The sequence below is a fragment of the Zootoca vivipara genome, chromosome 9, assembly GCF_965207765.1.
Source record: "Zootoca vivipara chromosome 9, rZooViv2.hap1.1, whole genome shotgun sequence".
Taxonomy (NCBI): Eukaryota; Metazoa; Chordata; class Lepidosauria; order Squamata; family Lacertidae; genus Zootoca; species Zootoca vivipara.
In genome coordinates, this window is record NC_142592.1 from 4,787,523 (window position 1) to 4,814,238 (window position 26,716).

Here is a 26,716-nt window from a genome sequence, read left to right on the forward strand (position 1 = left end):
GAACTTTAAGCATAACAAGTGTCCCTGAAGACCACTGGAGAGACTTCCAGCAAGAATGCAAAAGCATCTGAACAGCTTTTGTATCTCTGTTCAATGGAAGGTTTAATAACAAGAAACTCGAGGAAGGGGGAAAAGCAGATATTATGAATCATTCTGTCCAAGGAGAGAATCCATGAACAGAATACATTAGGAGACTCAAAGGCAATTAAATGGATTACGGAATCATGGAATTTGCTTTTTTAAAATAATAATAATAATTCATTCTTCTTTTTTAGATCACTCTCTAATATTTCTGTGCATCTTCCCTGGTATTAACAAAGGTCCTGTTGATAGTTAAAATCAAGAGAATGGTGGTTTCAGTCCTCTGTCTGCTTGTAGGTCCAGAAATTCACAGACTGCCTCCCCTTCTCTGTACATTGGCAATGCAGAAGGTGGTCAATGGAAGTTGGAGTCCAAAACATTTGAGGGGGGGGCACAGGTTCCTGATCCCTAAGTCAGTAGCAGGCACAGAAAGACTTCTGCATGGGACTTTGGAAAACTGCTACCTGTCCGAGTCAACAATACTGGGTTAAATAGTCTACCACTTCTAGAAGCTATGTTCCTTCATTTTGTTTGGTCTATTAAAATGTTGCTGCACAATTGATTTTCCTTTCTTGTTCTGCAGTTACCAATAACTTATCATGTCTTTACCTATTAGCACACAGAGATTTATGAGTTCTTTCCAGGAGGGATACTAGACTGAAACCTCCCTATGAAGAACAAGGTTGCAGAACCTTCTTTGTACTGAAGGCATCAAGTATATATGGCTTGGCTATATGAGGTGCTGGAAATTCTCATCAAAACCAGCTGTGAGTTTGGAACAGGATTTCTTCTCCCTCTTACCTGCCAGGTTTCATAGTAGAGTCCAATGTGGCTTGCATATTCAAACCCAAATGTTTGACAAAGGAGGGGAGTGCATGAATGATAATAAGATAGCTATGCTAATAAAAAGCATGTGCGAAAGACAAGCTGAAAACAAGCCAAAAGCCAAACTTGCATCATCAAACAAAACCTCAATTGAAAGCAAAAAATAATAATACTGCCAACCACATGGTGTTTAAAAATAAAATAAAAAATGCTATATCAGCACCAGGCATGCATGTGCTATGTGCCCCCCAGTGGTGAAATCAAGATGCAACCATAGGAAATTCACTTGTCAGGTTTCAATGGCTGCATTTGACATCGCTAATTCCATGATGAGGAGCGGTATAAGGAAGCTGGGAAAAAGTTTTGGGATCAAATTGCCTTGGGATGATAGCAAGGAAATGTCACCCTGTGCAGATTTGTGTGGTCTTGGCACATGTGACAACAGAAGTCTGGTTTATTCACTGTTTGACCATCAAACTGCTCAGTCCTCCAAGTCTGTGCTGCCAGCATAAAGTACTGTAATGGACTGGGGGGATGCCCCCCCTTAAACTCAAGAAATTAATAAATGGTTGGATCTTGATTATTTGGGGTATTGGAGGGAAGATTGGAGGTCATTGGAAAATTACAGGCTAAGCTTCCTTTCCCAGCCCATGCCTCACCTGGGATAGACAAAAGGGGTTGGTGGCCCAACTAAGAGGAATCTTGGGCCTGGGCAGACAGAAGGTTGCCAGGGTAACTGGGTGTGAAGTGACAGGAAAAGAGTGTCTTCTTGAGCAAGTTGTGCTGGGAAGAAGGGAGAGAAAAAAAGACTGAGATCCATCTTGGGCTGGCTGGCTGAAGGCTGGCTGGGAGAGATGCCTTTAGGACTCCAGGGCTGCACTGCTGTGGGGGGCAAACCCCTCTTGAATTGACCATGCTGTAAGATCTGGATTCCCTCTATGCAGACTAAAGGTGTAAATAGTGAATAAACCATATTTCTTGAAACTACAACAGTCTCCACCATGTTTCAATTCTCCAAAGTAACACAAACCCTGGGACCCCATGAACTTTTGCTACCACTTGGCAGAGAGAGGGGCAGGCACCCAACTTTTCTAACAGTACCATAAGCAACTGGAGTGGTAAATGTGAAGCAAATAAAATATATGTATTCCGTGCTGGACGCTATGGTGGAAACAGGAGAATCATGGATAGCAACTGATTCACCGTGAAAATAAAGAGTAGACTAGCCCTTAAGCCTGCTGCAAGATTATATGGCAGAGAGGTGGTCCTTGTTACAAACGTGTTGTACACTCTGAATGGTCTAAAGCAGGCATGTCCAACAGGTAGATCATGATCTACCGATAGATCACTGGACATCTGTGGTAGATCGCTGGTAGATCATTGGCTCCCTTCAAAGAAGCTGAACAACTGTGGCTCCCCTTTTAAAAAAGCTCAACAAGGCTGACCTGAAAAAGCTCAACAACTTTGACCTGAACCCCAAAAAAGGGGGTAGATCACTGCCAGTTTTTAACTCTGTGAGTAGATCACAGTCTCTTGGGAGTTGGCCACCCCTAGTCTAAAGCAGTCGTTTCTGATCTGGGAGATGGCAGGGTACTGCAGGATCTACATTAATGAAAGGCTTCTGGAGCCCAAAGCGTAAAATGTAGCAGCAGGCAGAGGCATGCCTAAGAAAGGCGACAGTCACTTTCAGGCCATTGGGGGGGAAAAGTTGGGAGCAGGGTGGCCCATGCGATGACCTTTCTGGGCATCAATGTTGTGGCACTGCCTAAAACAGCCTAGTCTGGCCACCCTGGCCGCTCTTTCCATAGTAAGGTACATGGGCAGTTGTCTTTCCCTGGTCCTACTTTTGCAATTCCCTATCACCCAGTACGTTTGCTGGGAGCTGGTGCCTAGGAAGCACTGGGGACCCCAAGGGGCATAGCTGCCAAGTCTCCCGTTTTCTCCGGGAAATCCCTGTTTTTCCAGCTGTCCCTAGCTGAAAAAACAGATTTTTTGGTTTTTCCCCGGTTTATTCTGGCGCGACGGCCATTTTGGAACTGGGCGGAGCATGCTCAGAAGCGACTTTTGATGCTGCTCTGCTCAGTTCCAAAATGGCTGAAGAGCGACTTCTGGCACGGCGGCCATTTTGGAACTGGGCAAAGCAGCATCAAAAGTCACTTCTGAGCATGCTGCGCCCAGTTCCAAAATGGCGGCAGCGCTACTTCCGGTCTGCTATTTCCGGCCCGGTCCCTTATTTCTCTGACAGCAACTTGGCAGGTATGCCAAGGGGGCACCTTTCCAAGGGCTCCTGACATCTTTCCACCTGGACATTCTCCTGTACCGATTCACATCAAGGCTGTCTAAACAGCCTTTAGCCTGCATGCTTTCTCTGATGCATTCAGCCTACAATGTGCTTCTTTTTCTTTTTCATTTCCATTTAATATTAAATGTTTTGACCCAATTTAGCGCCAGCTATTATCCTGAAAAGATTGCGTAGCACAAAACTACTCGGCAATAAACTGGCTGCTTGAAAACATCCCCATTAAAATAAATAAGATGAAAATGTGACTGCTGGATATTATTTACTATTTTCACAGACCGGGGGGGGGGTTGTCTTTGCAAAAGCTTCAGAATTTGAGCATGCATCTTGTTAACGGAAATGTAAGGCCGCTTGCTTATTCAAGCTTCAGTGCAAGCAGCAAATAGCTTATGGATGTAAGCTAAATGCTCACGTGAAAATCAATGCCTTTGTGCTTTCATCTGAGCATAGATTTCTTTCAAAAGTTGAGCACTGTAACATTAATCCATAATTCTCTTTCATACAAAGCTTGGCCTTTAATATGAGTCTTCCTTAATAACAACATCCAAGGTGCTGTATGAATCGAACCACTATCCTAATGCCACCATATCTGTCTTTCCTATTAACGCCTCAAACCTGATTGCATTTATTAAGAACTAGACTATATGTCTGAAGATGCCCCTAAAATGTCCCCTGTGGCACATTTTCAATACTTCAGTTTAAGCTTTAGTACATAGCTTATTTAACTTATATGCAGAATTCATCCTGCGAAAGGCTGGGCTAGATGAATCCCAAGCTGGAATTAAGATTGCCGGAAGAAATATCAACAACCTCAGATATGCAGATGACACAACCTTGATGGCAGAAAGCGAGGAGGAATTAAAGAACCTTTTAATGAGGGTGAAAGAGGAGAGCGCAAAATATGGTCTGAAGCTCAACATCAAAAAAAAAAAAAAAACCAAGATCATGGCCAGTGGTCCCATCACCTCCTGGCAAATAGACGGGGAAGAAATGGAGGCAGTGAGAGATTTTACCTTCTTGGGCTCCTTGATCACTGCAGATGGTGACAGCAGTCGCGAAATTAAAAGACGCCTGCTTCTTGGGAGAAAAGCAATGACAAACCTAGACAGCATCTTAAAAAGCAGAGACATCACCTTGCCGACAAAGGTCCGTATAGTTAAAGCTATGGTTTTCCCAGTAGTGATGTATGGAAGTGAGAGCTGGACCATAAAGAAAGCTGATCGCCGAAGAATTGATGCTTTTGAATTATGGTGCTGGAGGAGACTCATGAGAGTCCCATGGACTGCAAGAAGATCAAACCTCTCCATTCTGAAGGAAATCAGCCCTGAGTGCTCACTGGAAGGACAGATCGTGAAGCTGAGGCTCCAATACTTTGGCCACCTCATGAGAAGAGAAGACTCCCTGGAAAAGACCCTGGTGTTGGGAAAGATTGAGGGCACTAGGAGAAGGGGACGACAGAGGACGAGATGGTTGGACAGTGTTCTCGAAGCTACGAACATGAGTTTGACCAAGCTGCGGGAGGCAGTGGAAGACAGGAGTGCCTGGCGTGCTCTGGTCCATGGGGTCACGAAGAGTCGGACACGACAAAACAACTAAACAACAACATAGCCTATATGCAGGTGTTCCTCCTGCAGCACTGTGCAGTGCAGTGTTTAGAGCGTAGGACTAGCACCGGGGGTACCAGGGTTCACATCCCCCACTCAACCATGAGGCTCACTGGGTGACATTTGGCTAGTCCCCTTCTCTCAGCTAGCCTACCTTGCAGGGTTCTTGAGATGATAAAATGGGGAAAGAGAAGACCCACCTTGAGCTCCTCAGAGGAAAGGTGGGATAGAAATGTAAATGCTGCACGTAAACTTCTAAAGTGTGTTTCTGTACTCAAGGAAGCTTCCTGTGTAATTTGGAACCCTGCATAATTGAGATTTTAAATCACATGACGAACCTCCAGGCATACAGGAGAGTTACCCCTTCAGAAGTTGGGTGGCCGCAGATTGGGTGGTAATGAGAAGTGGGGGAGAGTGAGTTTAGTGCCCTTGTTGCCACCCTCCCTGCAGCCTTGCATACAGCCAGGGCCAATGGAGGGGGGAGGCATTTTCACCCAGGGCCTTGAGATCAAAGGGCGCCTCAGATTCGGACACTTGTTAATCTTTTGGCATTTGATAAGTTTCCCAAGTGGTTCTTATGCACATCAGATCAAGTTGTGACACACTCCCCCAGTATAGAGGTGCAAATTTAAACAAGTACAGGATGTGACTGGACATCCCAGTAGCTGCTGGTGTCCTTCTCAGTCTAGGGCATCCTCATTGTGCTCCCACTACTCCATGACACAGGATCATAACTGTGGAGATGGCTGCCATGCAGTCTCCACACACGCCATCCATAGCTGCCCAAAATGTAGATCATTTACAGACTTTCTATTCTGTGATGGTGACCTACTTGGCAAAATGTTTACATTGCTCCCTATAAGAGAGGCTGGAGGAATTACAGCCATGGGGAATGACTCAGGTGGCCTGTGTAACGTGGGCCTCATCTCTTACTCCCATGGAGATCAGTAGTTCTTCCTTCCAAGCAGATGCCTTTAGGGAGGAAACTAAGATGGAGCCAGTGGGGTGTTTCCTTTGTGCATAATAATCACCTGACTGCAGCATCATGTGGTGACATCATAGGTTTCATCCTGCAGCTGGAACTCTCCTATTACCCTCAAACAATGATGGTGTCAGTTCACTCTGCCCCAAGTCAACCAGGGCTGGTTCACACAATGTGCATGTTTATTATCTGAAGCGATGAGCCACATCTATGAACAGCCACTGCAAACAGAACTTCCATATCTCATGGCTTCACTTCACCTGCCGTGCTTTTTAATTGAGGAGCTCACACAGGAATTAAGTAGACTTTGATTAAAAATACATTGGACCCAGCTGCAATCTTTAGTTGATTGCAGTAAGATTTGCTTGCATGGGGTGGGGAGGGATTGTGGGGTCAAGTTAGCCATATTGATTTGTATGCTGTCGATTCTGCCAGCTTTTGAAGATGCACCTGTTTGCACAGGTGTTCCGTTGATCTCTTGACCCGAGTCTTCTGTTTTAATTACTATGATGTTTTAATAGGATTGTTTTATTGCCTAATTTCATTATATATGTTTTTATTTTAATGTTCAATGGGGTTGTTGCTTCTTGTATATTGATTATGGGTGCATATATTTTAATGTTTGTATAATTGGTTTTTTATGCTTGTAAATGGCTTAATGATGAGGAGGATGAAAAATGCTTCTTAGAGGGGAGAATATGTAGTGTATGGCATCCTTAGATGCATACAAAGTGTACATACCTTGGCTTTGCCTATGTAGTCTGCTTGTGTGTGAGCTCTAGAAAAACAGAAAGAAAGAAATTAAATAGATAATGCGTTCAAAAATGTGCAGGTAGGGAAGAGATATGTGTGGCACCTCATAGGCACTATCAAGCAGGTGCCAGGACAACCATGGTTTTCCCTCCTGCGACAAGAGCTATAGTTCAAGAGCAGCCTTTTGAGTGCAGGGAAGCAGCCCTTCGCCCCACCTGACAGTGACTGCCAGGCCAAGGTCACCTGACTGATTCAGCAATGGTGCCATAGTCTCTAGGGGCCTAGAGAGCAGCAAATGCTTCATTTCTTTCATATTGGGGGCTTCCTAAGCTAAAGACAGCTGAAAACCTGTTGCTGCAGCATAGGGCCTCGGTGAGCAGGTACTGTGAGTTGGATCCAAGGTTCCCTTCCTCTGCTGGAAGAAACTTCCTCCAGTGCAAGGAGCATTCAAATGACTGAAGAAGCCACCTCCTACTGCAAAAAAGCTCTGTGCATCGGAGAAATGATACTTTTGAATCCAGCCTAAGAGTATCAGGTACTGGGGACAAACAGGAGGTCTCACTTTTGTGCCTTCTTTATGAGCTGGCATCTGGTGGGCAGCAGAATGCTGAGCTGGAGGGTCCTTTGGTCTGGTTGCCCAGGGAAGTCCTCAAGTTCTTCTTATGTTCTATGACACTCATGTTCTTCTCATGGTCCAGGCTCTTTTGCTAGTATTTACTGCCTTCCATGTACTCATTGTCTTGTGGAACACCTATCATTCAACATGTGCTGCATGTTCAAAGCTTTCCCCGTTTTTTCTTGTATAGCGAAAACACAGAGATTGAAAAGCAATATTAATAACTGGTTTACACTTTTTCTACTTTACTTTGCTTTGATCTACTCTTACTTTATTGTTGTGCTTTAATATTATTTAACATTAATATGATTTAAGTGGTGAAAATAAGGAGTAGGAGCACATTCTATCTGATTAGACATCTCTCTCAGGACTAGGATTTAATATCAGCTTCAACTGGCACATCATAAAATGCATTTGAAATCAAACTTTCCTTGCATCCAATTTGTTGGGAGGTGGCATTCTGTTAAGGGGAAAACACGGCATGACTCTGGAATGAGGTAAGCCCAACAACCAATAAATCAATTACTTACATTATCTACAAGGGCACACAATAAATACACATTTTTCATACTTATAAATCAGTTCAAAGAAATCAATGGCTTCTCGGTATTGCTCCTCGAGTGGAGATCTTCACATCATTTCTTATTCCTTTCCTTTAAGCCATTCTACTTTCTAAATGTCAAAAGAAGAAGGAGGGAATCCTTCCTGCTTAACTTCCAGTAATTATGGAAAGCTTTGTCAAGGAAGGATTAATACAATAGCTTAGACATTCTTTTCTCTGACCTTTCTGATAAAGAATGGCTTAAAAATAAAATAAAAGTGTATTGTCAAGTTAAATATTTTTGCTCAAATGCCAACAGTGCCTTTCAGCTCTCTATATTGAACAAACAGGCCAAACCCTCCGCCAAAGGATAAATGGACATAAATCTGACATCAGGAATCACAAGACAGAGAAACCAGTAGGAGAACGGTTCAGTTTCCCAGGACATTCTATACAAAATCTCAAAGTAGCTGTCTTATTACAAAAGAATTTCAGAAATAGACTGGAAAGAGAAGTTGCTGAATTGCAAGGTCGAAAGCACATCAAAGTGCAAGTAGATAAATAGGTACTGCTCTGACGGAAAGGTAAACGGCGTTTCCGTGTGCTGCTCTGGTTTGCCAGAAGCAGCTTAGTCATGTTGACCACATGACCCGAAGCTGTACGCCAGCTCCCTCGGCCAGTAAAGCAAGATGAGCGCCACAACCCCAGAGTCGTCTGCGACTGGACCTAACGGCCAGGGGTCCCTTTACCTTTACCAAACTTAAAACCATGGAGAGACCTGGTCTGAATAGAGACATTGGATTCTTATCTCATACATGATAAAGCTATTTTTAGCCATCTCACCCCTTACTTTTTCCTGTAAGACCAATTGCAGTCGTTAACAGTCGTCAACAGGTTTACCACACCTATCAGCCAATCACCCATTCCCACCACCCTCCCCACCCTCTCACTATATATAAGGGTCTGGTGACTTCTGTTTCAGTGTATCTGAATAAGTATGCATGCACACGAAAGCTCATACCAATGACAAACTTAGTTGGTCTCTAAGGTGCTACTGGAAGGATTTTTTTTATTTTGGCTTTAGTGTTACAAAGTTAAATGTTTTCATTTGTCAGTTGCTGAGATGGAAATGGGCAGGTTGACAGTTTCAGCTTTGCAGGAGAACAGGCCTCGTTCTGGAAATCTTTGCCCATGTCAAATTGATGTTGACAGAAAGCAAAAAAAAACACAACTCAGTTCAGCCACCATACATGGCCATTTGCAAAGGCATTTGCAAGGGCTCTTGGGCCCCTGGCAGTACTTCTTCAGACAGCAGCAACCGCTGCCCCTTGGCAAATGGGCTTGCAAATGGGCTCACTTAGTGATAGCGGCAGTGACTGTGACATTGAAAAGGGCCTGGGGTCAAGCCTATCATAGCATAAGAGGGTGCTGGTGACTGCTGCAGACTTCCACCAAACAAGAGGGTGTGTGTACCCACCAGTTGCACCTAGTGGGACGACATGAGAGCAATGGGGGTGGCAAGGCTGGGGGCTGCAGCAATGCCACCAAATTCATGGTGTATCCTTATTTGCTAACAAGGGTCCTTAAGTTGCGCCCAGGCAAGGACAGGGACAGTCAATAACGACTCCGGGGGTTGAATCCAGAGAAAGCATTTTAATTCTTAAATTTAAGACACTCTTGGTGATCAGCTTCACGACAAGAGTAGAGAAAGACAAATTTGCAAAGATTCTTATACACTTCTTGGGCTCCTTCCCCCCCTCCTCTGTAAGAGTGCGCATGCAAGAGGGTCATAGGTTACAAATACATATATGGATCTTCCTGTGTCCGGTCCTTCTTGTAAACACATGCTGACTCAACAAAGCCTTCAGTAAGGCTAGTCTACGCATCAAGCTAGCAACTTCCAGCGTCAGGCTGGAAGTGCACCCGCTGATAATAAGCCTCTCTCTGCCCCTCATTCTGTGTTCCAGACAAGGCCAGCTTATTCAGCCTTGATAGCAAGCTGTCTCACTGTTGGAAGTTTTCATTGCACTTTGGCCTAGTTTGGTACAGAGACACAGAGGCACTGAGAGCATCCACGGAATATGGGGGGGGGGGGCTAAGCCATACACTCAGAAGTATACAATGCAGGCAATGCAAACTATAGGATCAGATCTAGCTCAATGATCGGATCAATGATAGGATCAGATCTAGCTCAATGACACAATTGGCAGATCTCTCCCTTCAATGGAGGATAAGGCTATCAATGGCTACTAGCCATGCTGGCTTTGTTCTGCCTTCACGGTCAGAGGCAGTGATGCTTCTGAATACCAGCTGCTGGAAACTGCGGGAGAGGAAAGGGCTCTTGTGCTCAGGTCCTGCTTTCAGGCTTCCCACGGGCATCTGGTTGGGCACTGTAAGAATAGGATGCTGGAGTAAATAAGCCATTGGTCACATCCAGCAGGGCTGTTCTAATGTTCTCAATGGATGGAATGATTGAAACCTTTCCACCCATCTCAGAGTGACTGTGAGGATTCAGATCCTCCCTCTCCTTGCTCACCAGATGCTTGATCTTGCAAAGGGGAGGAGAGCATATTGTATCCCAATCTTACCAGAACCCTGCAGGAAGTTATTGCTGAGTAATGCAGAAAAACTCCACAATGACAAAGTAGAAGAGAATCAGATTCAGTTTTTTTAAAAAAAATAAAAAATGGCAAGAGCCTTAGATGACACGCACACACAAAGGCTGGATACTACCTGTGGATCATGATACAACCTGGATCATGATACAACCTGGATACAACCTGTGGTAGTGGTTGGGGGAGCAATTCAATGAGTTTGCATTCAAAGGCAAACTTACCTAATTTGCACTTTCCCAAGCAATAGCCAAACTGGATCACCACCATTCTGCAATCTTAATTCTTCTGTGAATTTTGCAATGCAATTCTTCTGCCAAGTAAATACAGTGGTACCTCTACTTACGAATAACTCTACTTACGAATAACTCTACTTACGAACAGAGCTCCGTCCGCCATATTGGATGCGGTTTAGATAGGATTTTTTCTACTTATGAATTTTTAGATAGGGTTGCTTCTACTTACGAATTTTTTCTCCCAATGCATTTCTATGGGATTTGACTTACAATTTTTTTCGACTTACAAATGTGCGTTCGGAACGCATTAAATTCATAAGTAGAGGTACCACTGTATGAAAAACAAATAAACATACTTGGATGAAGTGTGCAGAAAAATGCATACATTCATTGAAAAAACACTCACAAATGCATTGTATTAAGGAAAACTACTTGCAAAAATGTGTATCTTGGCAAAATTGCATACAAAAATGTTCTTACTGGGAGAAAGAAGAACTAAAATACTGGTGAATTTTAATGAAGGCTTTCTTAAAGAAAAAAAATCCAAAAACTGATGTGGAGAACTGAAGAACTGAATTTAGAATTGGAAAAAAGAGAAACTGGGAGAAACTGATATTGATAGATTCATCTCTATCTCTATCTCTATCTCCAGGGTCTGAAGCAGAGGGTCTTTCACATATTCAGAACAGCAGAGGGTGGCTCCAGAAGGTGGAGCCCTTTTCCCTCCCTCCCTTTCTGAAACTTCCACACACACACACACACATCCTTAGAAGGTCCCCTGCTCAAGGCTTGCTAGAGCCCAGAACAAGCATGTTAAAATCAGAAATGATGTCTTTGATGAGAACAAGATAGAAACTATTTGATCCCAACAGGATGGCTGGTGACATTGGAGCTGGGATTTATGTGAAATGGTGCAAAGTCTGGAAACAATGATCCATGCTTAGCTTTCAAGGTGCCATGTATGAAGGGTGTTCAAATGAGCTCGTCTATTTTTTTGGTGATTATGTAGTTATGTCTATAAATAGGTAACTTTTCCCCCTTTAAAAAGTCTAGCTTTTCTGTAATACTATTAAATATTTTCAATTCTTTGTCACAATTTCCCTTGTGATCCTTATTATAATTGCAGACATTTCGAGTTTCCTTTAATGTAAAAGACAGAAATATTTATCTCTAAATTGGGTGGGGACTAAAATGCACACACCCTTGAATTCTTTGGAGGAAAGGCAAGATATCAATGAAATATTTTTTTAAAAAAATATCTTTATTTCAACTCCATAAACGATACAAAACAATAAATAATAAAGCAATAAACAAACTAACAAGCAATAAAAATTAACATAACATAATATACAAATTGTACAAATTATATAAGAAAAAGGAAAGGGAAAAGAATGGAACTTTAAAAAGAAAGAAAAAAATGACTCCCTACTCTTCATGCATCGCTTCCCTTCTTCTTATTTCTTTTATTCTTGCTTCAATCTATTTCTCAATCTTTGTTTCATTTACTACTTTGGCTACCAATGATTATGATATTTCCTGCTTTTCTTTCAATATAAACAAATCACCAATTCAATATTAAAATTTTCTTTTCTAAAATACTCCTCTACGCACTTCCATTCTGTCATATATTTGTGTTTGGGAATGCTCCTAATTGCTGCGGTCATCTTAGCCAGGTTCATAAACTCTATCAATTTTTCTTGCCATTCATAAATTGATGGTATTCTTTCACCTTTCCAAAGATATCAATGAAATAGATAAGCAAACTGTCTGGCTCAGAACGTCCTCTAGAAATGGTGCCTCCAACTGGAAAATGGCACCATCACTCTGATGAATGTCTAAAGTGCTCTGATCCAGAGGGAGCACAGCGGTTGTGACCTCCTCTTTTTCACATGCCACAAGGTTTAACAAATATATTTCATGTCTGCCTCCCCACTGCCAATAAACAGGCGCCTCCGGGTGACTCCTTGCGTGCCAAGAATTTTCCATTTGTTTGCATTAGTATCCTTGCTTGCATTCCTGCACCGAGATGCCTGCACATAATATCAACCGAGTAAACAAGAAAACTGTCTGCCTGGCATTTTTCTCAAAACACCTTGCAGCAGTTTAAAGTGAAGACTCCTCCAAGCCTTTACTCACCCCCCCCCCCCAACATGCTTTTCTCATAAATATGCAGCATTGACCTCTGTGGTTGTCTTACTAAGGTCAATGGTTTCTGCTATATATTTGATATAGGACTAGGTAAAGACTAGAGAGCCCACTCCCACACCTTAAAATAGATCTGTGTCTTTTAGCTACTTTGGGTCAGATAGAAATTCAGCAGGTTTAGCTTTCCCCATGGGTGTGTTGCTCTGTTGTATTTAGACCTGCCATGCATCGATAGAATCTTCTGCTAGAGAAAACAAAGAAATTCAAGGAAGAAATCAGACTTAAATAGCAAGAAACAGAAACCTGGAACCATCTTCTAAACCAGGCTTGCTCACCTGGTGCCCAACATATATTGTGGGAGAACAGTCCTCGTAATCCCATATTGTTGGTTGGGACTGATGGGAGTTATAAGACAAAGCACCTGAACTTCCCACATGTGCAGTATTATTCAAGGTTGGGATGAGTGATAGGGTTGCCATCTTCCAGTCTTCCAAACAGTATGCATGTTAAAAAAATTCCTTTATTAGCACCTTAAAGACCAACTAAGTTTTTATTTTGGTATGAGCTTTCGTGTGCATGCACACTTCATCAAATACACTGAAACAGAAGCCACCAGCCCCTTATGTATATTCAGAGGCTGGGGGTGATAGGAATGGGTGATGGGCTGATAGGAGTGGTAAACCTGTTGATGACTGTTAATGACTGTTAATGACTGCAATTGGTCTTGGGGGGGGGAAGCAAGGGCTGAGGTGCTAAGGAAAGCTTGATCGTGTATAATGAGATAAGAATCCTATGTCTTTGTTCATTCCAGGTGGCTGCATGGTTTTAAGCTTGCTAATGAGTTTCAAGGTGCTACTGAAGGAATTTTTTTATTTTGTTTCAACTCGGACCAACATGGCTACCTACCTGTAACTAGAAGTATGCATGTTGTTTGTTAATTCTGCTTATTCTTTCCTGGTTCTGTGTGGATTTTTTAAAAGTATCTAGAAACACATCTGCACACATGTCAATGGAGCACAAGGCTTCTGCATCCAACTAAGCATTGGATCTGGGCTGTGAGGGGGGTCAAAGGGGGCAATGTAACTGGAACAGGGTTGGGGAAATCTCAATCCTAGTGTCTAAATGGACCTCACTCATTGAGCCTGCTTCACACCCACCCTGAATGTTATTGCCTGACTGGAATATGTCCTTGAACTCTGATAATGCCTATTGCTTGCCTGGAATAGCCTGCCCTGCCTGCAATAGGAAGTTAACAACCATTTACTTTATTTCCATCTGTACTGGAGGCAGGGACTGCCCAAGCCTTTTCAGCACCTGAGGCACATCACAAAATAGTGCCCTGCCTCCCTGCCAGGGAAGAAAGGGGGAGTGAAGTTCTACAGGGTGCAGACCAAATCAGCCTTATGTGGCAAATGAAGTGGGAATCAGAGGCCATTGCAAGGAGGAAAGAGTCTGAATGACGCTGGGTGGGTGCAGAGCCCAGGAGACCCCAGACGGCAGCCCCCAGCAGCGCCTTCCTATTCACTGAGAAGCCACTGTAGGGGTGGCATGTGGGGGGGAAGGGGGAGTGCCTGAGTGGCATCCCATCATTTCGTCACAGCTGCACTAAAATATTGGATTCCTTCATTCTTTTCTGTGAGCCAGGATGTTCCTTCTTCGGAAATAAGAGGGCATTTAATTCTGAACGCATTTCCCGCCACTAGGTGGCTAAAACTGGGAAGCTGATTGCTTTCCTAGAGGATTACAGTACAGTAATTTCTGCTGAACTGGATCCAAGGCAAGACTCTGCATTGGTGCAGGGACAGAAGAGAATATAGAATCCCACTGAGTGTAATTTATTTCTTCCTTCATGTCATACACTTGATGCCAGCTTGAGGGATCCTGTGCTAGTTTTCTGAGCTTTTTAAAAAAAAATAAAAAAAATCATCATTGTCATCATCATCATCATCTAGCCCTTATTTGGAGAAACTTCCTGCTTCCTTCATATTCCTTATATAAAAATGGATTTTTCTAGAGCTGCACAGTGGGGTACAGAAGACGGAGCATTAGATCTGAGCTGTGGAGACATGGGTTCAGAAGCTCTCTTGGCCGCAAAGATCAATGAATGTTAGCAAGATAAAATGTTAGCAAGATAAAACACCACTTTTACCAACTTGAGCTCCTTGGACAAAGAGTAGGATATAAATAAAATAAAGTGAAAATGCCATCAATAATTTCTGCCGCATAGTTGTTTGAGGACATGTGCTTGTGGATAGCTGAATTAGAAACCTCTAAAATATTCAGTAACATTTTAGTAGATATTGAGGCTTCTCTTTATGGATAAATCATTTAAAACAATTTTTTTTCATAGTCTGCTTTTTCACTTCATTTATACTAAAAAAAATGAACCTGCCGTCTTGGGTGCAAGAGTGATATCTAACTTAGCATCAAAAACATTTTAGTATGACAGCTCTGTTAATATTTCTACTCAAAATTCAAGCGTTGCCATTCAGGGGTTGTTTTTTTAATGTTATGTGTTTCACTCATGGAGCTCTATCCAACAAGGAGCCTCTGAACTGGCAGCTTTCCTAAGGCAGATGAATATGATGAAATATATTATTTAGCAGGATGACACAAAAGGAGGAGACAGGAGAAAATTAAATTTTCCAGTGAAAGCTTAATTCTGACCCACTGGACCCCTTAGAATTATCATTACAAAAACAATTCCATGCAGTCTGCTTTCACCTTTTCAAACGCTTTGGTTCTAAAACAAATGCTATCATTCCTTTCCTGTCTGTGGGGAGAAAGTGTTACAATTTAGAAGCAACTTTTTTTTAAAAAAAAGAGACAGTCACAGTGCAGTTGGGGGGGGGGGGATATTCCAGAATCGTAATTGATTGAGGTCTTCAAGGCCACGTACAAGAGGATAAAATTAAAATAAAATACAAATAATATACATTCTAAAAACAATTAAAACCATTTCTACAGGTGTAAAAGGGAAATCCTTCATGAGCGAAAGCATCTTCAGTAGGCACCTAAACATCACAGGGGGTATTCAACTAAGTTTTACCCATTGTAGACCCATTTATAAACATGACTAAGCTAGACCCATTAATTTCAGTTGGGCTACTTCACTGACACCCCATGACACTGGCCACCTGCCGAATTTATCTCAAATGACGAACTCACTTTTGCTTCCGCAAGGGTCCTGCCAGCTGGGCCGAACACTTTAAAAGTTTTGTTAAATCATTCAGACACCACCTCCTGACTTCATCTCGCCTCTTCTTCCCCAGCCACCATGGCACCGCTTGAAGAAGGATGCCACAGTGCCTACATAGCAGGGCCAGTCAGGGGCCAACTGATATGCCCCCGGAGCATCATGGGAACTTCTTCCATTTGGCTCAGTCTCAAACTTGCTCCCACACACTTCCATGAATATGTGACCAGGGCATAGCTGCCAAGTCTCCCGTTTTCCCTGGGAAATCCCCATTTTTACAGCTGTTCCTAGCTGAAAAAACGGATTTTTTTTATTTCCCCCCGGTTTATTCTGGCGCGGCGGCCATTTTGGAACTGGGCAAAGCAGCATCAAAAGTCATTTCTGAGCATGCTCTGCCCAGTTCCAAAATGGCGGCAGCACTACTTCTGGTCTGCTATTTCCGCCCGGTCCCTTATTTCTCTGACAGCAACTTGGCAGGTATGGACCAGGGCAGTCTTGAGCAGGTCAGGCGCCCTGGTGCTGAGGCGCGGAGATCGCTCTGGCACCCCCACCCTCGCAGTGTGCAGCATGGCTTCCGTGCGGCTTTACCGCGCAGCGCTCCACCTGCCGGCCCGGTGCCCTGCGCCACTGGGACTATACCTAGAGCCGGCCCTGTATGTGACTGCTAACCAATCTGAAGGTATTTAAACTCAGTGGACTGGATAGATAAGGTCCCTTCCCATGACAGAAGGAGCATCAGAAGAGACTTCTTCCTCTAGAGGAGGACCCCTTCCATTTGTAGAGCCACATGTCAAGCTCAAATGCCTGTTTGTCCTGGACAATATTAGGGGATGGCCTGAGGTGAAGGACAACATGGCACCCACCCTATACCACATACAGAAGTGAACCAGACAGGCAACTGAACAGCATTGCCCAGCACATCTGAAGACACAGAACAGACGCTGGCATGGCTCACAAAGCTCTGTCCTCCAAAACCTCACCACCACTGCAGTTGCTGCCTCCCTCTGCCTAATGGTAGGGCTGGCCCCAGGGACGAAAATGCTAGCTACTACATTATTATTATCATCGGTGGATGAGGTTTGTTTAGTTGAGCATGGATTGATGCTCCCTCTCCTGCCCTGCTCTCCTAGATCAGTTCTTTTCATTCTATATCAAGGTTCTCCTTTCAGCCCTCGCACAATCTTTGGAGGAAGCAATTTGGACAGGATTTGCATTTTGTACATAGCTCTTGTTTTTAAATGAAATGTGTGTCTCTATTTTTACACAGAAGCCTACATAGTTGACACAAGCACAAGGCGTTCACCATCAGTTGGATGCTTACAGACTTCCGTGTCAAGGACAAAATCTGCATTTTTCATGCAAGACTCCCATGGATTCTTACATTATAGTTTGGCCACCTGTAGCTAAAATAGCAACAACTAAATGGCAGAGCTGAGTAAAGTTACAAAAGAACTAACATGCCATGCTCATCAATTGTGTGTGTATGTATCTAGATTTAGTTTTGAAACACAGCAGGATTCCACTATGCTGCATTTGGGCATAGTGCTACACTAGCTATCCCATTGGTGCATGGAATTCTCCCAGCGCAACTGAACTTTCTGTATTCTCATACCCCCCCCTAATCTGTTTTGGGGTTTTCTCCAACCCTCTAAAGCAGACTTGGGGCATAGCACAGGGAGATGTTGTTGAACTAACAGGATGACTTTGTTGGAGACCCCACAAACCTTGGACTCTTCCTCCTGTGCAACAGGGAGAGGACTTCACCAGTGTTTTGTTTCACTGTCTCCAAAACTAAGCATTTAATTGCGTGTGAATTGGGGACCATCATTTATCACACACTCCAGCCAGTTTCAAAACAGGCTAACTTCAAACCCTCAGTTACGAAGGTGGCTTGTTCAAGTGACTAGAATTTCTTGTCAGTTATGGTCCCTAGTTTGAGTGCAATGACAAGCCAGAATTAGGGGGAAGTGAAATGAACAGTACAATCCAAACCGTGTCCACTCAGAAGTAAGTCCTATTGAATTCAGTGGTACTTATTGCCAGGTCAATGGAGTGAGGATTGCCATCTCAGTGCTGGTAAAGTCCTCCTCCCAGTTGCATGAGAGGAGGTGAGGAGAGAAAGAGAGAACTCAAGTCTCAGAATCCGGCACTGCCCCTTTTTGCGACTTGGACCAACATAGCAGTCTCGGGACAGTGAATCTCCTCCCCTTTCTCCTCCTCCTTAATTCCGGTGCCAGGGGAAAGGGTCTGCGCTCCGTCTTTTCCCTCTCCCCCCCCCTTGCCGTCTCTCTCTCTTCCCGCCTGTGGAGCAGGGGCTCTCCCATGCTGCCGGAGACCTGGCTCTCTCTCTCCGCTTCCTGACTAGCCCCTTCAGACCCCGCACTTTCATGGCTGCTTGGGACGAACTGCTCCTGATGAGAGGGGGAGGTTCTCTATAATCTCTCCCCCTTACAACATGGTTTGGGATCAAAGGAGAATGTGGTCTGGGGTTGGTCCTTTTCAGCCCCCCCCCCTTGCAGGTTGATTATCATTGTCAAAGCAGCAAGGTGACTTTCCTAAGCTTCGAAGGTAATGAAACGTCTTTCTTCAGAAAAAAATCAAAAAGTAACTTTCCATGAAATGCATTAAAATACACAATAGAACAGCTGCCCTTCATATCCCGATGCAGATTGCACGTGCCTTGAATTAAAAATTGGTTACCCTCTGACGGTTCCATTTCTTAATTAATATTCTAGAGATTCTGCAAAGATTAGAGTCAGATGGTGACAATGGGCAGAAAAATGTGCACTTTCAAAGCAGGGTTTTAAAAAAGGCCTTGCCAATGGCCTCTCTCAGCTTCACGTCCTGCCAGTGGCTGAATTCTGCTGTCAGTGGATGGAGAGCTGGATAAATGCTGAGCCCCTTATGAAAAGCAGAACACTTTGGGCAGTGTGCTGTTCTTCTTCTAACAGATTGTGACAAATTTAATTATCCAAAATTTAATGTGTTTAACCTTTCAGGGAAAGAGGAGTCTTCTTGCCTTCTCCTCCCATTACAGACTTCCAGCGCTAGTCTTTTATTTCAGTAGCTCTAATGGATCCCTCGCTTATGGCCCTCAACTGTTTAAACCTGAGTGCCAATATAATGCATTAACTGGTGTGTGTTTTTTCTCCAAAGTCTCTCGCTCTGTGTGCAATTCTTGGAGACATGTTAATCTAATAGAAAGAAGGAAATATTGAACACTGATCATCCTTTCGCTTTCAGTCACTCTTTGCCATGCAGGCTACGGGCTCAGCAGTCTTTACGGTGTCACAAGGGTCAAAGGAGTGTTAATGATGTGAAACAGGCTTTCCCAGTCTGGCCTCCTCCCACATGCAGCTCCCATCAGGCCCAACCAATATGCCCAATGATAAGGAATTCTTTTCTGCTCAGGAGCAGGGGCGTAGCAAGGGGGGTGCGATGGGGGCGGTCCACCCCGTGTGCCACCCTGGAGGGGGTGACACTCAGTCCGTCCGTCCCCCCGTGAGCGAGTAGCCAGCCGCTGCCCAGTAAAAAGCCTCGCTCGGCGGCTGGCTGCTCGCTCACTTGCTCGACCGGCACACACTTTGCTTCTTCCTGCTCGGGCGGAGGCAAGGGGCGGGCCAGGGAGGGGCGTGAAATTAAAATAATAAAGAAGAAAATACTGGTAACAACTGGATTGACTGCCTGTTAAGCACTCTAAAGACAATAAACTGTGGAGCTGGATGTAATCAGAAGATCAGCAGAATGGACTGCAGGAATATTTATTCGTTTAGGGGGAAGGATGGAGAGGAAACATGGATTTTGTTGAGATTATGTCACACACATACCTTGAAGCTTGAAGCTGAAAATAAGAACAGTGAAACGGACAGGATGGGCCACAGGGTATATCATCTTGACCAGGGGTCAGCAACCTTTTTCAGCCGTGGGCCGGTCCACCATCCCTCAAACCATGTTGTGGGCCGGACTATAATTTAAAGAAAAAAATGAACGAATTCCTATGCCCCACAAATAACCCAGATTCTGCTCATGTAAAAACACCGGGCAGGGCCCACAAATAACCCAGAGATGCATTTTAAATAAAAGGACACATTCTACTCATGTAAAAACACACTGATTTCTGGACCGTCTGCGGGCCGGATTGAGAAGGCGATTGGGCCGCATCCAGCCCCCGGGCCTTAGCTTGCCTACCTCTGATCTTGACAGCCTCTGAGACTTTCAGATAGAGAAGAAGAGAGATTGATTGTGTTTATTTATTAATGTTTTATTAATGACTGTTTGTATGTAAAATTGAGGATTACATTTGGCAAAATGTGAGGGGTGGGTGACACTGGGAGATTGGCAGTGTGAGAGAGGGGGAATGTATATTATATATTTATACAAAAAAATTCTAGCGGTTTCATTTTCACCCTCTGCAAGCAGCACCAGTGAGGCTGGAGCCAGATGTCAGACAGCAATGTTCAAGGCCATGTTAGGGAGGAATGATGTCTGGGAGGAAGCAAGATCTGTCTTTCTCAGGCAAAGTGTTGCTCAAGAGGTATCAGAAGGAAATGTTAGAAAACTGATGAATGACTATTATAGATAGATAAAAGAGGATTTGCTCTACTCAACTATTTTGAGGACAGGTTATAACAATGTATAGCAGCCATAGCAGAAATTGGTAATTGAACAGACGGTGTGTATGGAGAAGGGGTGAGTGTATTTTGAAATGATAGTTAGGGAAGTTATTTTATTGGGAGCAGAAAGGAGGGATGAAAATAGAGGAGACATCTGGGTGTGGGGTGGGGAGTCAGCTTTTAAATTTGTATTACTTTGGTGACAATTTGTTTAAAATATGGGCAATAAAAATAACTGGCAAAAAAGAAAATTCAGAAAAGGAGGAGGAGGAGGAGGAGGAGGAGGAGGAGGAGGAGGAGGAGGAGCTTAAACTGTTGAGTTTTTAAAGAAAGGGTTTGGTTTCCCTGAGAACAAACCATCATTTCTTCATAGTGTTCCTCCAAGAAACAACCCACTCCCCAGCAATTCAAGAAAGATTTGAAACATTTGTTCCATCTCCAGAAGACATCTGGGGCTCCTGAATATCACAGGGGAGATGCATGAGTTATATTTTATGTTTTACCAGAAGAATGGAAAAGCATGAGTTATTTCTGCTTGTTTTGCTGCTCCTGCCTATCTGCTCATAAACTGAAAGCCCATGATTATCTGAATTAATTAATTTGGATCGGAAGAGTGTCACCTTGATGAATAAGGGTGTAGGTTCTACCAGGAGGTGAAGTCTTCTTCCTATGAAGGAGCAACAAAGATAGCTGAGTCCAAGTGCTCCTCCTCAAGAATGTGTGTATACTTTTTCACACTTCAAAGTCTTCTCCAAGAAACATAGCATGCTAGGGATCTTGCCTCCTCTTCCTTTGAACTGGAGCAGAGATGGGGGACTAATGTCCCTCCAAATGTTGCTGGACTACAACTCCCATCATCTCTGACCATTGCCCATGTTGACTGGATCTGATAGGAGTTCTAGTTCAACAATATCCATTGGGCCACAATTTCTCTACTCCTGACCTAGAGAGAAACGACAGCCACTTATCTCAAGTCAGTGTTTACTTTAAGGAAGCCATTCAAAGCATATGAAAGAGGGGAAACTATCTTATGCTGCCACACTAATTAGACACGGGACTGTAGCCAGGACTCTAACCACACTCTGGATGGTTTAAGGCTACAGATCACCCCTGCGTGTTTGTGGGTAAAAGAAAAAGGTTGGATAGTATCATCGTTATGAGGAAGAACTGCAGGAGCTGAGGCACAGTTCTGTTAGCAAGCAAATTAAATTGTTTTTCCTTGAAATGATGCCACAGCTCTTGTTAAGCAATTCGCAGGATATTTACAAAAGCCCCAGTGTGTTTGCTTAGGCAGTCTATTCCTTTGTATGCTTGTTTATATCTCTACAGCCAGTCAGCCCTGGATGGTGATAAAATATTCAACACTTTTTTTCTGAGTTAACCGTGGGTAGCCCTTCTTTCGTTTCCAGCTATTGTGCAAGAAGCCAATAATAAAGACACTTTCCCTACATTTGTATGTAAATATTTACTCCTTGTAAAAAGAAAAACCAAACATAATTATATGTTGGTTGAAGCATATTCTTTAATGTTTCAATCTCCCAGATATATACACTAGCGATCTAAGCAGAACGTTGGGTAGGCAAAAATCAGTTGTGTTGTAGTAAATGTTACTGTTCAATGGAAGAAGAATTAAAAGAAGAAAAGAAGTGTCAATAACAGGCCTTAACTGTTTCTTGGAAAGGTTCCTCTTAACTGTTTTCAGGGTCTGTATGACCTGCTAGGAAGATTTAGAAATATCTAAAATAATCTAGAGGTAGAATGTGTCTGTTTTGCACAACTTGGGGATTTGGAATCGGGGTTTTTCATTACGTTATGTGAAGTATATGTCCCGCAGGCCAGAGGTTTTTTGCCACTTGTGTAAGAGACAGAAGATTACACAAGAAACTGAGCCTGCAATTCTACACCCACTTAGCTGGGAATAAGCCCCTTTGAACTGTGGGAATTCCTTCTGAATAGCCATCAATATGGTTGTGCTATAAATTGCCTGCTGAAAATAAATTGTCTCCACACAGAGGTGTCTGAATAAATGTGTGTAGATTGGGGAGGTGCTGGCTGCCACCCTCACCCCACAAAGATGTGCATTCAATACCCCTAGATATTGAAGAGGGGTTGCTTTGCTCCCCGCTCCCCCCACTCTCTCTATACTGCACTGTGATGTTTAGACACTCCCCCTACATTAAGAGCACATGTCAGAGATCATTTGCCCAATCCACTGCCACCGCTAGTCATACCATTTGGCAACCTTGAGAAGGGGATCTACCTACCTTGAGAAGGGGATCTACCTACACAGAAGCATAGAATGTTTGGGAGGTTCCCCAAGGGTCATCTAGTCCAACCCTCTGTAATGCAGGAATCTCAACTAAATCATACATGACAGATGGTCATCCAACCTCTGCTTAAAAACCTCCAAGGAAGGAGAGTCCACAACCCCCCAAGGAAGACTGTTCCACACAGTCGAACAGCTCTTACTGTCAGGAAGTTCTTCCTACTGTTTAGGTGGAATCTTCTTTAGGTTTAGGTGGAAACCAGTTTGTGTTGCTATGGGCCCTTTTTGTTGACAGAGATCATTAGCGGAGAGGGCGGGGCGGGGGGGGGGGAGAAGCTTTTGCTGAGTCAATTGTACCATTTGAAAATAGAAACCTACTTGACTGTGTTCGTAGAATACCGTTCTGTGCACAAAACCCAGCCTGTACAATGGCGCAGTTGAATCCTCTTGAATGGTTGCTTGCTTAATTTATTTTTCATCACTGAAAATGAGTCCATCACATGGTTTTTGAGCATGTGAATACAAAATCACACAATGCACAATTTGACACTGGGATAAATGGTACCAATCAGCTGAGCTTGCGACAGCATTTGGTGAAGACGTTGGGCCAGTGGGTGTTTAAATCGCATTCACTGCTGTGGTATCAGAGGAAGAAAACTAGAGGTTCAAAATGCATATTTTGTTGTTCACAGTCTTTTCAACTGAAGAGAATAGATTCACTTTATCGCAAACCGAGGGGCAGAAAACAAACAACAACCAGGAGAGGGTTAAAATAAAGAACAATGTTGCATATTTAGGCTGCATTCAGACATGGGGTTTATTGGGTTAGTTTTACTCCCGCATGCATTCAGAAACAAAACTGAACTGAGCTCACAGACCTTCCACACAAAAACCCATTCCTGTCCCAATGTCTGCCTGCCCACTAGCTTTCTGCAGCAGCACAATGGGGAATGTCATTTTGTTTTTAAACAATTGGACAGAAAACCCTTGCTGACCTACTTTAAATCACCTGCAGCTCTACCAGTAGATCCTGATCTACCTTCTGCTTACCCCTAATGCAGAAGACAAGGACAATGGGTGTGGTTTAGCATGTGATGCATGAAAGCTTGGCCACATACTCTCAGGGCAGGAAATCTGAGGCCACTGACCAAGTGTTCCCTCAAAAGGCAGGTGCAGGACTAGGAGGGACCAAGCAGACCCACTGACCACTTCTTCCCTAGAAATGCTATTTTTATTCTCTCCCCACCCCAATGAACTCCATATCTGGAAATAAGTTTGCTGACACAGCTAGCATTTAAACTGAAGCACATGATGCCTCCCAAAGAATGCTGGGCACTGTAGTTTGCCCCTCACAGCTACAATTCCCAGCGCCCTTAACAAACTACACTTCCCAATATCCTCTGGGGGTGTCATATGCTTTAAATTCATGGTATGCATGCAGACTAACTCTGGCTGAGGGGACAAAGGGCACTGATCCCTTCTCTCTCCCACCTGCTCATTTTCTTTACAAACGCAAGCATACCTTCCCCAAAGCCACGTGGAGTTTTGTCTTCAGTAGCATCACACAACAGAAGACTATTAAAAGCGGCAGCTTGCAATCCAGTGCCAAGCTAAGTATGAGTGATATTAAGTTGTGAATGCTTGCTGGGTGGATGAAGACCCAAGAGAGTGATGTGAGTAGGCGGCACAAAGCTGTAAAATCAGGATCAAACTAAAATTAGGATCAAACTCATATTTAGGAAAATACCTTGTTTGAATACCTTGTTTTCGTCTCTGCAGAGCAGACAGCAGTTTTTGTTGTTCCTGTTTTAATGCCAATTCATTTAGCTGTCTTTGAGCTCAATCTCTTGATTTGCACAGATAGCCTAGGAAATCCAACATATATGTGAAAGGTTAGTATCACCATGGAGATTTAAAAAAAAATACAGTCATTGGCCATGGGTGTATGTACTGATCTTTTCCAATCTTTAAGGTTCAATGTTTATGTCTCCAGTTCTATAAATGGACTCTGCATTGATTCTTCCATTATGTTGGCAATTTCTCCCAGATTCTAAGCCATGCTACTGTAAAAATGCTGAAATCATATATTTTTTTTAAAAAAATTATTTTATAAAATTTAAACGCTGCTTGAATGTTAAAAAAACAAACCCTCAAAGCTGATGGAATCACTTGAGAAGATTGTGATTGTCATATTTGAAGAATCATACCAAGTAAAAGTTCATAATGGATTTCTGAATTAGGGGAGTTTATATTCAGTTTCAAATCTACCCCCATCATTTGGGATACTTGGAGATCTTCTGCCAGCCAGTGAAAGCAGTACTGGGCTAGATGGACCACTGGTTTGACTCAGTAAAAGGCAACTTCATCTGTTCACACACTTTTTAAAAAGGGCCTCCAGTGCAACATTTTTTGCTGGTGCCTGCTCCTTTCCTTACTAAGAAAGTGTTTACATATATCTGTACCTTCAACATAAAAGTTAGTGTCATCTGGCATGATTTTGTAAGCTGGCAAGCATCCAGACCACAGGTGAATGCATGGTGCTCCTTACCCCACCTGTTGCCATCCTCGGTTTAAATAACGTGGAACCGATCCAAACAGTTTGACAAGATGATACTAAAGCCAGCTCTGTTCTATGTCAAATGGCTTAGAGTTCAAATCAGAACAGATGTGAACAAGTTTGTGTACTACATAGTGCTTAGAAAACGGGTCACAGGAGTCTACAAAAGCATCAGTATGCAAGCAAGGATTTAAAAGCCCTTTCACACAACCCACAACAATTTGGCTCAAATACCGGTAAGGGTTGCTGTTCTGCCTGCTTTGTTTGCAGTGTGGCATCAAGCACTCAGCAAAAATCAACAGTTTTTTATTTTATTTTAAAAAATCCTTAGAAATAGGGAACGTACCTTTTAAAAAGAGATGGAAAAAAGGAAAATAATCTTTTGAAATGTAACCATATGTAACTGTGCTCTAAGCAGAGGGCATCAACATAAAGTGTGTTCTGCTTTGTTTACTCAGGACACAGTCATACACAAGGTTACCTAAGTGTTTTCAGGCCAAACTACACAAGGTTTTCCTCAAGGTTTTTATTAGCTTTGTTCTTTCAATTCAGATGCAGAGCCTGAAACCAGCTTTGAAAGACTAGGGGCAGGGGGGAAACATAAACTTTTTTTATTCTTTCCCCTCTATTTTTCTGTGGAAAATCATTTCTTCTCCATTGCTTGCTCTTTCCCATATTTTCTTCCATGAGGGAAAAGAAGCTTGGGGGAAAAGTGAAAGGAGAAACATCACTGGAAGGTAAAGGGTTACTCCTTCCCCAACACAAACCTCCCAAGATGAGAATCGTCCCACAGAGAACCTTAGTACCCCTCAGAAGACGGGATAACAGGTTAAAAAACCAGTTTGAGGCTTTAGTCTAGATGACAGTAAGAGAGATGCCATATCAAACACTAGCTTTAGAACAAGGTTCCTGTTTGAAAAAGGAAGCAGATGTGGAGACTTAGCCCATGGGTAGGCAAACTAAGGCCCGGGGGCTGGATCTGGCCCAATCACCTTCTAAATCTCCGCTCCTCCACATGCAGCTGCTGGGTGACCTTGGGCTAGTCACACTTCTCTGAAGTCTCTCAGCCCCACCCACCTCACAGGGTGTCTGATGTGGGGGAGGACAGCGCCGTCTTAAGCGCCCCTGTCGCCATGGTGCGCCGGATCTCTCCGGCACCCTCCCGCCCCGTTTCCCAGCACGGTGGGCGGGTGGGCACCGCGCACAGCTGCACAGCGGACCGGCGGACCGGCCGGCCAGCGGGCCGGCGCAGCTTGTGGTGCCCTCCTGGCGGGCCGGCGCCATGGTGCCCTGCGCCACCGGAGGTCTACGAAGAGCCGGCCCTGGGGGAGGAGGGGAAAGGAGATTGTTAGCCGCTTTGAGACTCCTTCGGGTAGTGATAAAGCGGGAT

The 26,716-nt window shown here is 43.7% G+C and overlaps 1 long non-coding RNA gene across 2 annotated transcripts in view; it reads right to left on the reverse strand.

Moving 5' to 3' along the window:
- Window positions 1–11,791: 11,791 nt before the first annotated feature.
- The window catches only part of LOC148684527 (uncharacterized), a 31,517-nt gene continuing 16,592 nt past the window's right edge, over window positions 11,792–26,716 (reverse strand). The window contains exons 2-4 of one of the 2 annotated variants that reach the window (XR_015951775.1): window positions 24,517–24,634; window positions 19,718–19,854; window positions 11,792–12,938 (exon numbers count right to left, since the gene is read on the reverse strand). This is a non-coding gene — a long non-coding RNA (uncharacterized LOC148684527). Of the gene's footprint in view, window positions 19,855–24,516; window positions 24,635–26,716 lie in introns of both variants that reach the window. The other variant, XR_015951774.1, reaches the window with a different exon arrangement.